This window comes from Condylura cristata, unplaced genomic scaffold (genome assembly GCF_000260355.1).
Source record: "Condylura cristata isolate star-nosed mole 26May11 unplaced genomic scaffold, ConCri1.0 scaffold00003, whole genome shotgun sequence".
In the NCBI taxonomy this organism is placed as follows: domain Eukaryota; kingdom Metazoa; phylum Chordata; class Mammalia; order Eulipotyphla; family Talpidae; genus Condylura; species Condylura cristata.
Window position 1 is genome coordinate 21,936,528 of NW_004567104.1, and position 16,185 is coordinate 21,952,712.

The 16,185-nt window shown below is 48.0% G+C and overlaps 1 protein-coding gene across 1 annotated transcript in view; it reads right to left on the reverse strand.

Moving 5' to 3' along the window:
• The window catches only part of CRYGS (crystallin, gamma S), a 39,597-nt gene that overhangs the window by 1,706 nt on the left and 21,706 nt on the right, over positions 1-16,185 (reverse strand).

The window sequence follows — 16,185 nt, forward strand, 5'->3', positions numbered from 1 at the left end:
TGTAGAGTCAGCTACTTAACACTAATCTGTGACCCAGTAGCCTCCACCACGTGCCACGGTTTCCTCTGAGTTCTAGAATAATGCTCCACATTCTGCAGCCAGAAATAGTCCTAAATTCCTTCCAATATTGCTTTAAATCAAGCTTATCCTTTCAGGAAGCCACTTCGGCTTTCCCCTGGAAGCAGCAGTGATTAATTCCTTCATGCTTTCACACAAAGTCAGTCATTCATTTTGAATCAGAATGGCCCCAATGTGTGTCCCCCCATGCCAGCCTAGCATCTCCAGGACTTAGTCGGGGAGACCAGCTGCCTCCCTCCCAACTCACTCCCTCCAGGACTTAGTCTGGGAGACCAGCTGCCTCACTCCTAACTCAACTCTGTCTGGCACTTCTCCATTATCCAAAGGGGAGATCCCATGACCTCGACCCCTCCCCCAACCAGCTCCAACACTCATTTCAGATTGGCCAGCTCAGCACAAGCTTCTAAGACAGTCTTGCTCTAAGCTGCTTGTGGAACATGGTGCCAGAAGAACATCTTTTCTGTTCTACATGCCTGTGACCCCAAGTCAGGATCTAATCCAAACAATCTCCCACAAGTCCTGCTTAATCCTTCAAATTAATTTCTTCTGACAATAAGACTCTTTTGTATACCTATAGTGTTCCAGGTCCAGCGTGGGTGTGGTGGAGGATGTCAGCTGATTAAGATGGGTTCACCATCAATGAGTTCAAAGGTCTTGAACTGTGAGAACAGAGAAAGGCGGGGAACTATCATTATCCTCTCATTATGCTGGGGGAGGGAGAATGTGGGAACATGTCTTATTTCTCCAGGTTTCCACTGTTAAGGTGAAAGCCCAATCTAGGCCTTATTTCTTTGAACTTCTTGGCCAGGTCTTTGATATTCTACCATGAAAGGGAAAATTTAGATTTCCAGGACTTTGGGTGGTAAGGGCTGAGCAGGACTGAATTGGAGAGAGTACAGACTCCTCTAGAGGGACCCCTACTTCACAAACCTTCCTACTTCTTCCAGGCTACTCCCTCTGTGCTGTGTACCCTGCAGGTGAGCCCAGAGGAAGCTGCCTAAAGCCTGGCTAAGTCCTGCCCCTAAGATCTGCTTGGTTAAACACCTTACTGACTTCTTTAATGCCCTTTGCCTGTCCTGAGAGTTTCAATTTCAATGTGCATAAGAATTGAGGTGGAGGAAGGTTAAAATGTGGATTCCTGGACCTTCCTGGGAGATCCTGAGACAGAATTGGCTGATACTGCTGTTGGTGACAGTCACTGGAGAGGGGGACAGGGCACTGGACTGTCTCTGAGACTGGGAATCTGGAGCTAGATAACTGAACTGCTGTATGACTGTTCCCCTCTGGTGCTGTTGTATAAGAAAGTCTGGATGGGATAACCACAAAGGGCCTTCTATTCTAACACCACAGAGGTGCGTCACATAAGGAGATTTTTGGTTTGACTGAACTGAAAGACACAGAGTGGGGACCACACTTCATTCCACCTGCAAAATGCTCCACAGACAATATAGTCTCCTGGAGAGACCCCCTGGCTCCAGAGGAACATCCTAGGTCCACTGACAACTTCTTAGCAACTGTGCCCTCCTCAAGTCATTGAGAACAGCTCAGACTGGGGGCTGTGGGTATGGGTGATTGGGGTCTTCCAGCTATTTTGTGTCCTCTTTCTCCACTGACACATCTCTTCTTATTTATATGCTCAGGAGGGGAGGTGCTCATAGACACAAAACACATGACCCTCTCAGGGTTGAGAACAGAGGGGCCCTGGGTAGGCAACTCTGAAGCAGAGTGGAGGCATGGGGCTGGCCAACCTCTCCTGCTTTGAACTTGGGGACTCTGTGAAGGGTCTAGAGGCTTTGGGATCACAACTCAGTTCCAATCCTGACTCTCACTTACCAGCTGACCCATCCTTGGGATGTCAGAGAATTAACCCAACTTTATGCCACTGAGTTTCCTCATCTCTAAAAACCCAACAGGAAGAATCAATTTTCCCCACAGGGCTGTCGTGAGAATGAAATCTGATTACATGGAGCATCTAACACTTAAAAGGGGCCTGGCAATCCTTGCCTGTCCCCTCCCGCCTACAGTTCTTTCTTGTCACCATCCTCTGCTTGCAGGAGGGTGTCACTGCCTAATCTCCTCAGCCTTAAGAGTCCTCCAGATAGGATGGGGGATGAAGGAGTACGCCTCCTCATTTTAGTGTTATTGAAAAATATTCAAAAGAAACCTTTACACCAAAAGCAACTCTGGGGAAACAAAGGGAAATGAACAAAGCAAATATAAATCCATAAAATGAAATGCAGATTACAGCTCCTACCAGAGTCTCTGACAAGCTCCCACAGCTCCCAGGACAATGGAGCCCATTGGAGCTTCAGCAGCTCCCAGCTGAAAATTGAAGGTCTGTCCCTCCCTCGGGGCCTCCTCTGCCTCTGGGCTGCTTCCTTAGTCTAGGAGGGTGGCAGCTGCATGAGGTGGAGGCTCAGAAAGCACTTTGCAGCTCTTCCATGCTTCTATGGCTCCTACCCAACCCACACATACCCTTTCCACACCCCCCTCTACCAATGGGCCCCAAAAGTACCAGAGCCACTGCCTGGACTCATGGAACTATACAAAGCAGTCACGACTCGGAGCTCAGGGGACTAGCCCTAGCAGGCTGTATAACAAAGGAAGCAGGAGGCTGATGGCGCTGCATTTCCTTGTCTGGGCCAAGCCATAATCAAGGGTTGCTAGGGCTTACTGCCCCCATCCCCAACTCACTCCTGGGAGGGTGGCCTGGGGGTTTGGAGGGCAGGCTCCTTGCTGCAGTTTCCTCAAGGACAGGTAACCCCATGAGGGGAGAGTACTGCCTGCCAATTGCTGCAACCAAACAAACAGCATGACACAGAGAGGTGCAGAAAGGGTTAGGTGGGGCTCCCTGGGTCCAGGCCTACGTGGTGCTCAGGGAGCTGGAAAACTTGCCCATGAGTGATTTTTAGGCAGCTGAAGGTGCTTAGCAGGGAGAAAGAAACCTGGGGGCGTCTGGCTTTACAGATGTGAGAGCCCACCTTTGGGAGAGGGATTTGCCATAGTTATAGAACTTGTTAGGACAGAATGAGAACTGGGAGTAGAAGGTGCAGAAAGAACCTTTGACCACAAGGAATTGTTGGCAAAGGACTAAGCCCTGCACTGAAACCTTTGCAGAGCTGACATCTTCTGACTTTCAGAGAGACATTTTCCAAGTCAGATACATTAAGTCCTCACGAGGGTCCCTAGCAGGGTCCTGGAAAGCGCAAGTTTACGCAAAACCACATAGAATGAAATCAAGTCTTTGAATGGTATTTTTGTTAGTTGGCTGGGATTACTTTTGTCCACGTCGCTGTTACAATGAAAGAAATGTCACGGAAAGAGCTGCTGTTCTCAGCTGACCTGAGGTCCTTGTACCTTGCACAAGAGCCCGGGAGCCCTCCTCAATATTCTGAACAAGTTATGATACACAGGCCCATCTCAGTGCATATGTGTGAGCTTCCCAATCAGAACATGAAAACCAGCATTTCAAGGAGTAAACTTCCAGACCCGCCCCCTTGAACTTGGATGCTGAACTTTTAGGGCTTGCCCTGACAGCTCTCAGCTCACAGGTGCCTATTTATAGTCTCTTTGTAGTCAGAGTCTGTCTGGGCCTCCCTAAGTCTGGGGAACTTGCTGCTGGATCATAAGGTTGTCCTCATGCCCTTGCACATGGGGACATGGCAGTGTGACTGCCAGGGGACAAAGAACAGGGGTGCCATTACCCCATGGCTGACCTTCCTGCGGGGACATTCCTCTGGTGTCAGGCTCTGGTCCTAAGACTTTGCTGCCTAGTGAATGGGCCGAGACCAGAACTGCCTCAGTACACCCTTTTGCTGAGGAGCCAAGTCAGAGCAATTGCAGTTCGTCCTCCTGATCGCCACGAATGACATGTTCATCTGCCCTGCAGTTGATCTAAGCCAGCTCCTGTGCAGCCTGGAACGAGGGCACAGTTTGTTGGGAGTGACCAAAGATTTACTGTCAAGGACTGAATTAGGGCGGTAATTGAGCCTTGCATCCAAGCTTGATAAGGTAATAAACTGACCTTGCATCTGGGATGGGACTAGCTGAAGGTGATAACAACTGGGCCTCACACCAAGGACACAGTGATGATTCACCCCTTTGCAATCTGAGCTTAGGACCTTTATAGGAGACCTTTCCTCCTTATTGAGTTGGCAGTAGCTGCGGACCCCACTCTAGGGGCTCCATCTCAGCTGCTGTCCGGGAGCAATAAACTGCTTGCTCAGCCTTTCTGCCTCCTGCCTTTCTGTCTTTCGCCGGTCACAGAAGTTGGGACAAAACAGATTGGTGCCGAAACCCATACGGCTGAGTAGAGCCGTCCTTTGAACCTTTTCTGTGACGTGGCGTGCTTCTTTTCTCCTCTCTTTCCTTCTCTCTGGAATGTGCCTGTGAATGTGTGAGTGAATAAACAGCTCTTACACCGGTCCTAGCATGCCGGCTCGGGCTTGATTGGGACTGTGTCCTTATCCTGGAGACCTGTAAGGCTTAGTGGAGCCCTGGCCAGTAGCTCTAGGCTAGGCCAACCAGACTTATACGCACACTCCTATGCCAAGGGTGTCTTTAGATTTCGCGAGGAGTCAGGCGGGAACAGTCAATTTGAATGTACCCTGATCCCCAAGACCTCCTGGCCTCCCTCTTAGTTACAATCTTTCTGTTGATCTTGGTGTTTTGCTCCTCTTGGCATCACCTCTGTGGTGCAAAAATATCATGTGATTACATCGCAGGAACGAGGTTAGGGTAAGTCACCCCGATTCTGGCTCAAGAACACCCTCGACTCCCCCTCTTTTTTTTTCTCCTTTCTTTCAGTATGGTTCCTCCCAGGGCATTGTTCGCCCCTCCCAGGGCGTTTTTGGTCCCTCCCAGGGCATTGTTTGCCCCTCCCAGGGCGTTTTTTGGTCCCTCCCAGGGCATAGCTTGTGAATTTGTCCCTCCCAGGGCATAGCTTGTTGAATTTTCCCTCCCAGGGCATATTTTGAAGTATTGTCCTTCCTAGGGCACACTTGGCTCTTAAGCCTTTTTTTCCCTCTCACTCTCTTCTCTTCTTTTCTCTCCCTCCACACCTAATGGGTAACTCCTCAGCCAAGGCAGGTGACTTAAACCCCCTCCAATGCATCCTCTGTCATTGGGATACTTTGGGCCTTAAACGAGATGGCCTCAGGAAAAAAAAACTTGTTCGTTTCTGCAATGTGGTATGGCCCCAATATAAGCTAGATAACAATCACTGGTGGCCAGAAGGAGGAACACTTGATTACTCAGTCCTTAAAGATCTAGGCAGGTTTTTATACTGTATTGGCAAGTGCTCTGAGGCCCTTTATCTTCAGGTTTTCTTTTATATCCGTTCCCGTCCTTCACTTCTTAAGCTTTGCAGTCCCTCCTATATATATACTAGTGGCAAAAACAGGCACTCCCAGTCACCCCTGTCCCCAGCGTCCAAAACCATTTCCTCCCTTTCCTATGGATGAGGAAGGAAACTATCCTTTCCCTTCTGCTCAGTACCTGATTTAACCCCATCATATCCTACTCAGACAAGAAAGGCCCAAAACTCCCCTGTTATAGGAGACAGTAACAACAATGAGGATAGTGATGAACGGCCTGGCAACTCATATGGGAAGGATAGCCCTCCCCTGGGATCCCCAGGAGCGGAAGGCACGGTCAGGGTCTATTCACCTTTTCCACTTTCAGAGCTTTTAAACATAGAAAAAGAGCTCAGCTCTTTTCTAGATGACCCCATACAATACACACAGGCATCCACCTTCCTTCATCAATCCTTTGATCTGACATGGCAGGACATTAGTGTCATCTTAGTGGCCACCCTCCCTTCAGAGGTCAGAGTGCAGATTTTTCAGGCAGCCAACGAACATGCAGATTACCAAAATGCCCTTAATCTGGATCATCCTACAGGGGGTGAGGCTGTCCAAGATCAGGACCCAAACTGGGAATATCAAAGAGATAGTCCAAGTAGACTTAGGAGAAACATATACGTCACCTGTCTAATAGCAGGCCTTAATGCCACGGCACAAAAAACAGTGAATTATGACAAACTCAAGGAAATTTCTCAGGGAGCTGATGAAAAACCAGTGGCCTTCCTAGGTCACCTTACCCACTGCCTACAAAAATATAGCCTCCTTGATCCCAAACAACCGGTGGGCCAAGCCATATTAGTATCCCACTTTATCACACAATCCTACCCAGATATCAGGAGAAAAATTATCAAGGAAGAAATGGGACCTCAAACCCCACCCCCCCCCATCAAAGAGTTACTAGAAATGGCGTATAAGGCTTTCAATACCCATGACGAGTCAAGGGCTCAGCAGCAGGTCGCTCTAGTGATGGCTTGTGTCAGGGCCTCTCAGAGCCAAAGAAAATTCCACAGAGGGGCGTGATACCAGCCACTGGGCTAATCATTGTCCCCACAGATTTAACTGCCCTCCCCCAGGGCCCTGTCCTCGGTGTGGTCAACTGGGACATTGGAAAACACAGTGCCCCAAACATGCCCTACTTATAGAAAACTCTCAGGAGACCCTGGGGCGTGGCAGATGTCTCCCCCTCAGCCCTCCTTAAAAGCTTTAGAAACAATGGCTGACCTGTAGGAGGCCCCCTTACATTCCTGTACTCAGGAGGTAAAGTGGGCCCAGCGACCCAGGCCTGACCTCAGGTACTCTCCTCTGGAGAATGCACGGTGCCGGTATATAGATGGCTGTCTGTGGAGACTCGCCTTGAGCTGCATATGCTGTCACCACAATAGACAAGGTCATAGAGGCAAGGCCCCTGGCAGGAGGAATGGTAAATTATCAGGCTGAATTAATTGCCTTAACAAGGGCTTTTCAGCTGTCTGAGGGCAAACAGGGCAACATCATCACAGGTTCAAAATATGCCTATTCCATCACCCACCACCATGGTCAAATCTGGGAGAATCGGGGTTTCCTGACCACTAAAGTTACCCCAATTATTAATGCCCCAATTGCCACAATCAGTTGCTATTATTCACACTCCTGGCCATGGTCACGGACATGCCCGATGGGCACAGGGAAATGATATGGCAGACCAAACAGCCAGGAAAGCAGCCCTTACCACAGGCTCAACTACCCCTACGGTTCTCCTCATGCTTCCAGGCACAGATAAAACACCCCACTACACCCCAGTGAGAAGGGGGAGGAAAAGGCATATAAACAGGCAGGTTTGAGAAAAAGGAGGGAGGAGCAGAGGCTTTCCCCACGGTCAAGGAAGCCTCAGCCACAGTATGCCATCACCTCTTAACATTCTTCCTCGATTTGGCCTCCCAAGATCTTTACAATCTCTAATATCACTCAACAAGTAACTAAGGACTTAAGCACAGTATGGAGACTACATGTCCCTCATAGACCTCAGTCCTCTGGCAAAGTAGAACACATAAATAGGATTTTAAAGAAACAACTTACTAGCCTGGCTGTGGAACTCCATACAGATTGGGTATGCAACCTTCCAGTGGCACTAATGAGGATCTGTACAGCCCCCCAGAAGGGCACGGCTCTGTCCCCCTTTGAATTAGCGTATGGGAGACCATTCCTGCGATCTCCCATTCCTATGAATCTGGGATCCCTTGCCTCGATGCTTCCTCTCCCACAGCTCTGGCACACATTGCTTAGAGAACATACTGATCAGTGGGGGCAGAGGCTTCCAGGTAGGGGAGGTAGCACATGTCAAATCACTACACCCGGAACCACTTAAACCAAAATGGACTGGACCAAATGTAGTGGTCCTATCCACACCATCAACTGTCACGGTAGTGGGAAGATCAGAATGGATTCATAACTCTTGAGCTTCTCCTACAGGGCCACCTCATGCATGGTCAGTCACGTCCACTGGATCTGCTACGCTTCATTTCTCCAGACACACATCATCTCTGGACACAGCTCCCCTGATTAACTGGACTGGTGCCCAACACCTCCCATCAGGTTGGACTACATTGGCCTATCTTTGCTCCCCTATAGATCAAACAGACCCATCCTGTAAAGATAGCTCAGGACAGGTGGAACAAAATGTGGCAAAGCTATGTGAGTTGGCCAAGAACATTAAAAAAATCCAGTGCTAGAAGAGATGCTTTCTGGAGATGGCTAAAACAACCTTTCCCACCATGGTTAGTCCCTTTCCTAGGCCCCTTGATATCAGTCATAGCTTTCTTTACTATAGCCCCATTATTGGTCCAGTTTTTAATGGCACGGGTGCAGGCTCTAACCAAGGTCGTAGTAAATCAGCTCCTGTGACACCCCAGGACCCCCTATATTCCTTTGCAGGAAGTCCACAACCGTCCCTAAGTCACGCAGGAAGTAGCCAAGGAGAAACCACGTCCCTTTTCCTAATAACTAAAGAAAAAGTGGGGGATGTTGGGAGTGACCAAAGATTTACTGTCAAGGACTGAATTAGGGTGGTAATTGAGCCTTGCATCCAAGCTTGATAAGGTAATAAACTGACCTTGCATCCAGGATGGGACTAGCTGAAGGTGATAACAACTGGGCCTCACACCCAGGACACAGTGATGAGTCACCCCTTTGCAATCTGAGCTTAGGACCTGTATAGGAGACCCTTCCCCCTTATTGAGTTGGCAATAGCTGCGGACCACACTCTAGGGGCTCCATCTCAGCTGCTGTCCAGGAGCAATAAACTGCTTGCTCAGCCTTTCTGCCTCCCACCTTTCTGTCTTTCGGGCCGGTCACAGAAGTTGGGACAAAACACAGTTCACTTCAGATACCAACCAACCCCAAACTCGGGTAACGCCTCTTCCTGCTACAAACTGTTGTTCTGCTCTCACTTAGCTTACATAGGAGGAAATTTGTATAGCCCCTCCCCTCCTCCAGGAGAACTAGAAGCCTAGAAAGGGCATGAACCTGAAGGGTGGTCCGTGGAGGCTCAGAAACCGAACTGAGCCCTTTGGGAAGTATTGGGGTGTGGAGGCCTGGAGACCTAGCAGAGTGTACAAGCACAGGTTGGGACCACATGACTCGTGGAGGTGAACAGAGAATGTCCTGGAGGTTTGAAATGACTCAAGAGCCAACAGGGTGATGTGACTTCCAATAAGCTTATGCCTGGAATGTCAGGGCAGCTCTGTGCTCCCCACTGGGGCTCATCAACATCAGAAGCAGGAAAAAAATTGGAAATAGAGCCAGAGAAGATTCAGGTGGGTGGGAAGAGTGAGGTGGGCTGCTAGCTAGAGACTGTCACATCCAAGAGGGGTTGGAATTTATTTGTGTCTGAGGACAAAAGTAAAACCAGTGGGTAGAAGTTCTAGGACAGCAGACTTGGATTAGAATAAGTAAAATCTTTTTAAACAGCAGTGCAGCAGTGAAGTGGGTAGGCTGTGGGAGGCTCTCGGGAAAGTGGACAAGAATTGGCCTCAGGGGCCAGCCACCTGGCCCAAGTCCCAGCCCTCTCCTTGACAGGACCTTGGCAAGTTCCTTAGCTGCTTTGTCCTTATCTGTAAAGTAGAGGAAATTGCACGACTTATGTCCTGGGGCCATAATGAGGCTTAGGTGCCAATGTTTGTCAGGGTCTTGTGTGTGTGTGTGAGAAAAAGTTCTAGGTGTTCACAAGGTTGCTAGGTGGGACCTGGGCTGGAAGACAAGTGACAGGGACGCCAGTGGCCATTTCTGTATGAGGGAGGAGAGTGAACCAGACCATGCTGCGGAGGACAAGAGTGTGGGTTTTGGTGACAGATGGCTCTGTCTCATGCCACACAGAGATCCCTGTGACCTTGGATGCACCACAGAATCTCTACGTCTCAATTTTCACATTCATACATGAGGCTTCTGTTTCTCACTCTACAGCACTTCTTAAGGATTGAATAACTGTATATACAGATGACTGCCTTGTGATTTGTATGGTTGCAGATACTTTTAAAAATCTCAAAAATGAGTGATGATAAAGGTATTGGATAAAAGATCACCTATGTGGCCCCTAACCCATAGAATGGGGGCCAGTGGGTCTGATGCTGAGCCCCTTCCTGGCAGCCCCTCTAACCTCGGTGGTTCCCAGGACACCCTTAAGTTGCCTTGTTTTTTGTTTGTAACTTACTTCATTAGTGCCTTCTCTTTTCAGGCTGCTTTGTGTGACTCACTCTTCTTTGCAATTAACTTTCATGTTCTGCTAGAGGCTTCCATTATAAATGACTAGAAGAACAGCTATTTCAACACAGCCTGGCAGGCTGCATTGTTTTACCTCGTGATTTCCTGCCAAAGAGACATACTTGGGCCCTGGGCATGTCATGGCCAGCCTGCCCTCCTCCTGCTCAGTTCTGTACCTTGACTTGAGTCCCCACAGCTTAGTCAGGCCCAAGGACCAGGCTGCATGCTCCCACAGGCTCAAGGCCAGCTGACATGAGCCAGAAATCAAGGCTGGCAAGGGAAGAAATGTTATTTCTTCTTTGAGAGTTGTCTTCCATTTAATTGAGGATGCTTTCATTGAACACTTACTCTGTGTGGGCACAGAGGGGGTCAGTCATGGATGTGAAGCAGGCCACACTCTCTAAAAGCTCAGAATAGGAGATGAAGGCAGGCCTATGAATAGTCCTGAACCTCAAAAATAGCTTGGAGCAGCTGCGGGGACCCTGAAAAGGCTTGATGCAATTGCTGTTTGTTAAGTACCGCTATGTGCCCGGCGTCTGCCACATCTCCTTTATCTTCACAACTCAGTGGGGAATGTGATTACTCTCACCCCATTTTACAGGTGAAGAAACTGAGGTTCTGGAAATTACCCAACCATAAGAGGTAGAAGCAAGACAACATTCTGAGTCCAAAACATATGTTTCCAGGAGACCAAGCTGCCTACTGCTTAGGAAAGACTGAATTTGACCAAGATCGGAAAGAGGTTGATATTTCAGCTGCTCTGAGGGCAGGGTATACCTGCTGTTTCCCTGCTTCCAAAATGATACAAACAGCCTGCTCTGAGACACGCAAATGTCCTCCCTTCTCCTTCCCACATGGTGCTCAGGAGGCCTCTTAGCAAGCTTGGAGAGGGCCATTCTAGTTCCCTCTCGAGCCTCCACCTGTGACTCAACCCTAAATAAATAACCACGCTGTCAATCCAAACAGCGCTGCCTGTCCACTGGAACCAACAACCCAGATTGATTTAGCACCTGCTGGGAGATATTACTCAGTTATGCACCATTAGTAACCCACTCAACTCTCTAACTAGCTGAAGCCAAACACCTTCTTTATGTTACCTCAAGGCAAGCCTGTTCTTGCCTTAGTCATAGAGTTTTAGGCTATCAGTCAACTGTCTCTTACCATCCTGACAATGAGGCATTCAGAGGGGTCAGGGGGGAGCCTCAGGGCTCCGTGTGCTTCACCAGTTGGAGGGGCAGAACTAAGATTTACCAGGAACGGCTTCGGTGGGCATTGGTCCTGGCCATTGGATTATCCCACTCATCATCCTCACAGCCTTGATTAGAGCGTCTTGTACCCCATGTTCAGATGTGAAATTCAATGAGTTGAGGAGTCACAGGAGGTGTCCATGGTCATATGAAAAGAAGTATAGTCAAGGTGGGGACACACTGTCTCCAAAATCTCACCCCTGAACAGACAGAGGGGCATTTCCCCCACCCCTTTTGGAGCTTATAAAGCAGGCTCAGGTTTGGTATGCGCCCAGGCAATCTGGGTCCAGTTTCTCCAGCTCAAAGGGTACCGCTCTGGATCTGTCCATGGAGGGTGAGCTGAGACTCCTGGAGGACTGACCAGCCCTGGTAGGCACAAGTGACACAGAAGGCTGTGGAAGTGTGCTCACATCTCTCGGGCTTTGTTCTTAGATGACTCATGCAGCCCACATTACAAAATTAATGTCTTTTCCAGAACCAGCAAATTGCATTTCTTTCTTTAAAAGGCTACAATCAGCCTGTAAATTGCCCTGGCTTACTGTGGGGATGTGGAGCCATCAGATGGTCACTTCCCAGGATAGGTCCAGGAAGGGGAGGTCTCACCCAGGCTACCCTGAAGCCTGCTTTCTGCTTCTGGACAGGCCTTCTGCTCCTGCACTGACAGTTTGTCATACCCCGTCGCCTCTAAATGGATGATCCATGTGTAAGCAAGTGCTCAGGGAGCCCTCAGACTTTCACACAACTTCTATCCTCCAGCGGCCAATCCAGGCAGCTCCAAGGCACCTTCTCTGGCTTCTCCTGCATTCTAGGAAGCATCACCCCTCCTTGGCCTTGGTATCTCCATATACACCTCTCTCGTACAAAAGAGTAATAGCCAACATTTATTTAATATTTACTGTGTTCCATACACTATTCTCACACATGTATCTATACATATATGTTCGTTATCCACATAACATGTCATACAATACACATTATGTGTTTGCTATATGTATATTACATATACACATTAGATTTGTGCGTTAAATTTAACACATCATCTATTATTCCATAATACGTCTATATTACATGGATTTATTGTATATACTATATACCATATACGTCTATATTATATACACACATTATAACACTGTAGACACACTGCATGTACCCTTTATATATACATAAAAGATACATCATACTGATGCACACTTTATATGTAAATAATATGTATGATTTATATATCCATATTATAGATCTATTATAAAAATATAATATATATAAACAATAAGTATAAAAATATAATCTATAGTACATACATAAATACCCACATGCCCTCTTAATCTGCACAAGCCTATGAGATCAGCATTATTATTAGCTCCATTTTGTAGATGAGAAAACTAAGACATAGGGAGGTTAATTTGTTTATGACCACTTGGCTAGTGACTGGCAGAGCCGGATCTGCAGTGTCTTCAAAAACCAAATTCCCAATCCTAACTACCACACTCGGCGACTCATTTTACTGATGATTTCTCAGGGTCCCCCTCGATTCTTCGGGCTGCTTGAGGAGAGAGCTGCGTCTTCGTGGCCCAGCATCTCTGCGCTCAGCTCAACAGTCCCAGTAGGGCTGTGGATGCACTTGCTGGCAGAACGTGCCCATGACCGGCCAATCCCACGCAACAGCCACTTGCTGCTTGCACATCACCTCAGGCCTTTGTCTTTCTCAGTTTGCCCATGACATGTTCCTGGTGATTTTCTGGAGCACCCTCCCTTGTTGCTCTGTTGGGGGCTGAGGACTTCATCCTGTGGGGCTCCAGGGGTGCAGCAGACACACAGCAGTGTGCACACCATTCGCAGTTCAATTTTCCTTTTTTTTTTTTTTTTAAAGATTTATTTATCCGTACAGAACTGGGGTACAGGCCAGAGATGCGGAGGGTGAGAGGATTCACCAGAGACAGAGTGGGGAGCAGAACAGGCAGATCGACGAAGTACACTGCTGAGGGGAGCAGCGGGCGGGTCAGGAGAGGTCTACTGCGCCTTGTGGATCTCCTCCACGGCAGGCAGGAATTGAACTCATGTGAAAGTGGCTTAAGCCCCCTAGTGAAGTCCTTCAATCCGCTGAGCCACCAGGGAGGGCCCACAATTTCCCTTTTTTTTTTTCTCCCCTAAGGTGCCAACTGTTGGTGAATATATTCAGCAACTACAGTTTGGACATCTACTTCAACTCAGGCTCTGATCTAAGTGCTGAGAACGGAGTGGTGAGCAAAGACGAGCCTCCACCCTCATAACAAGCACGTTCCAGTGAAGAAGAAAGACAGTAAACAGCAACTGAATGTGTAAATAGCACCAAGTGAAGGTTTAGTCCCTGAAGAAAAAGAAAGCTGGAAAGGGTATGGAGGGAATTTCTTTGAGAATATGATCTTGAAGCACAGACCTGATAAGGTGAGGGAGACAGGTAGGTGGATAGCTGGAGGAAGAAGGCTCCAGGCAGTGGGGGAACAAGGAGATCTGCAGTGGCTCTTGTATTGAGAGGTAGTGGGTGAGCAAGGAGCCAGTGCTGCTGGAGAGAGCCAGAGTGGGAGTAGATTATAGACATCCTGTGGGTCGGAACGACACATATGTCTCAGTTAGGGTGGCTTTAACAACATACCATAGAATTGGCAGTTGGTAAATAATAGCGATTTATTTCTCAGAGTACTAGAGGCTGGACATATTGGGTCAGGGTGCAGCTTGTCAGCAGAGGGCTCTCTTCTGAGTTGTAGACTCCCCATTGTGTCCTCACGTGATGGTAGCCACGAGGGATCTCTGTGGAATTTCTGTTAGAACTCCCATTTTGGGGTTTCCACCTATGTATCTTCCAAAGGTCCTGTCTCCTGATATGGTCATGTTGAATTTAGAATTTCAGTGGACAGTCCCTCCCTGGTGGGGCAATGGGTTGGGACGTAGAACTGCAAGCTAGCTGCAGCTGCTTCAGTGTGAGTTTGATCCTTGGCCCCCGAGGTGACCCACATGGCATAGCAGACCTCTCTTGTCTCACCCACTGCTCTCCTCAGCAGTGTACTTCATTGATCTGTCTGTTCTGCTCCTTGCTCTGTCTCTGGTGAGTTCTCTTACACCCCTGCACTTCTGGCCGATACCCCAGTTCTATATGTATTAATAAATAAATCTTTTTTGAAAAGGAATTTTAGTGAATAAACTGGGGAGGAGAGAGTGACCCCAACATTCAGACCACAGCAGGGTATTATTTCACTTTACCAAACTCCAAAAGGTGCTCATGCAGGGAGCTTGAGCATTCCTTTTGTTTGTTTTAATATGTGTCTATATCTATACATCAAGGTAAGGATGTTTTAAAATGAACCATGACTTTAAAGTGTGAAGCATGTGAGTAATATCACCATCAGTTACTGTTGTGATCAAGAATACTTTAGGTTTCTGAACAGTCCTTTCTATCATCACTGCCATTTCTCAACAACTCCCTTCACAGTCCACATTGTGTTTCCATGGACTTCACCTAAAACTTATAGCCTGACAAGGAACACAATTAAATAAATATTGCTTTGCTGCTGACTCAAACAGAGGTAGGTGCTATATGAGAGGATTGTGTGAACACAGAAGAGGGGATACTCCGTCACATAGGCTTGCTCTGCTAGGAAATCGAGGTGGCTTCTAGAGGAGGTAGCATGTGACACAGACTTGAAGAATAAGATGGGTTGGTCAGGAAAGGAGAATGATCTAGGTAGATATACACAGGGAACAGAAAAATCATGACGCACAGGTAGCCATAGCCTGGCCTGCGTCCCTCTTCCTCCCCTACTTATCTTCAGTACCCACCATGTGAGAACCAGTGCTGCCAGACCAGGTGATCCCCTTCTGCTGCTGAAGAGTACTGTGGAAACTTGCCATCTCTGGTTCTAACAGAGAGTCACATCTGATCCCAGCTGGGCCCTTGTGACTCAGGACTCCTCTTTGATGATTAACTGCCTGCCACCTTCCCCACAGCTCACACACTAGGCTTTATGCTCTCTTCCTGCCTCCTCAGTTGCTGAGGGTGACAGCCGGCCTCACATTACAATGTGTGCTCTCCTGCCTCCTCTTCTAATCTCCGACTCAAAGAGTTTGCATCTTCCACCCCCATCTCCTCCCAAAGGTCTTAGAAAAAGATGGCTTCTTAATTGAGAGTAACCATTTTTTCTTGCCGTGTCTGGGGTTGTAACTCATAATCATCAAAGAGCTCAAGTGGATATGGGAAAATTCTTTGTTATAGAAGAACCCCAGCTTTTAAAATATGTGAACAGAATGTAGAATTAGAAAATCATCTTACTGCCGTATCATTTGGTTTAAGTGAAAATCACCAGTGCATGAAACAATCAGATGGTATGTTAATGGGGAACTTTTCATGGAAAGTGAGCCTGACCCTGTGTTCTATCTTAGAGAGATGACGATGAATGGGATACTGTACATGTAGACTTTGTGATAAGATGAAAAGCATGGTATATGGAACCTCAGCTGGGGTCACCTGAGGAACTTTAAGAAATACTGATGCCTGGAATCCATCACCATCAATTATGATTTAAGGTCTAGGGAACAGCCTTGGGATAGAGATTTTTTTTAAAGACTTACCTATCTATGCTTACAGAACTGGGGTACAGGCCAGAGGTGTGGTGGGTGAGAGGATTCACCAGAGAAAGAGTGGGGAGCAGAACAGGCAGACTGACTGAAATACACTGCTGAGGGGAGCAGCAGGCGGGTCAGGAGAGGTCTGCCGCGCCATGTGGGTCAGCTCC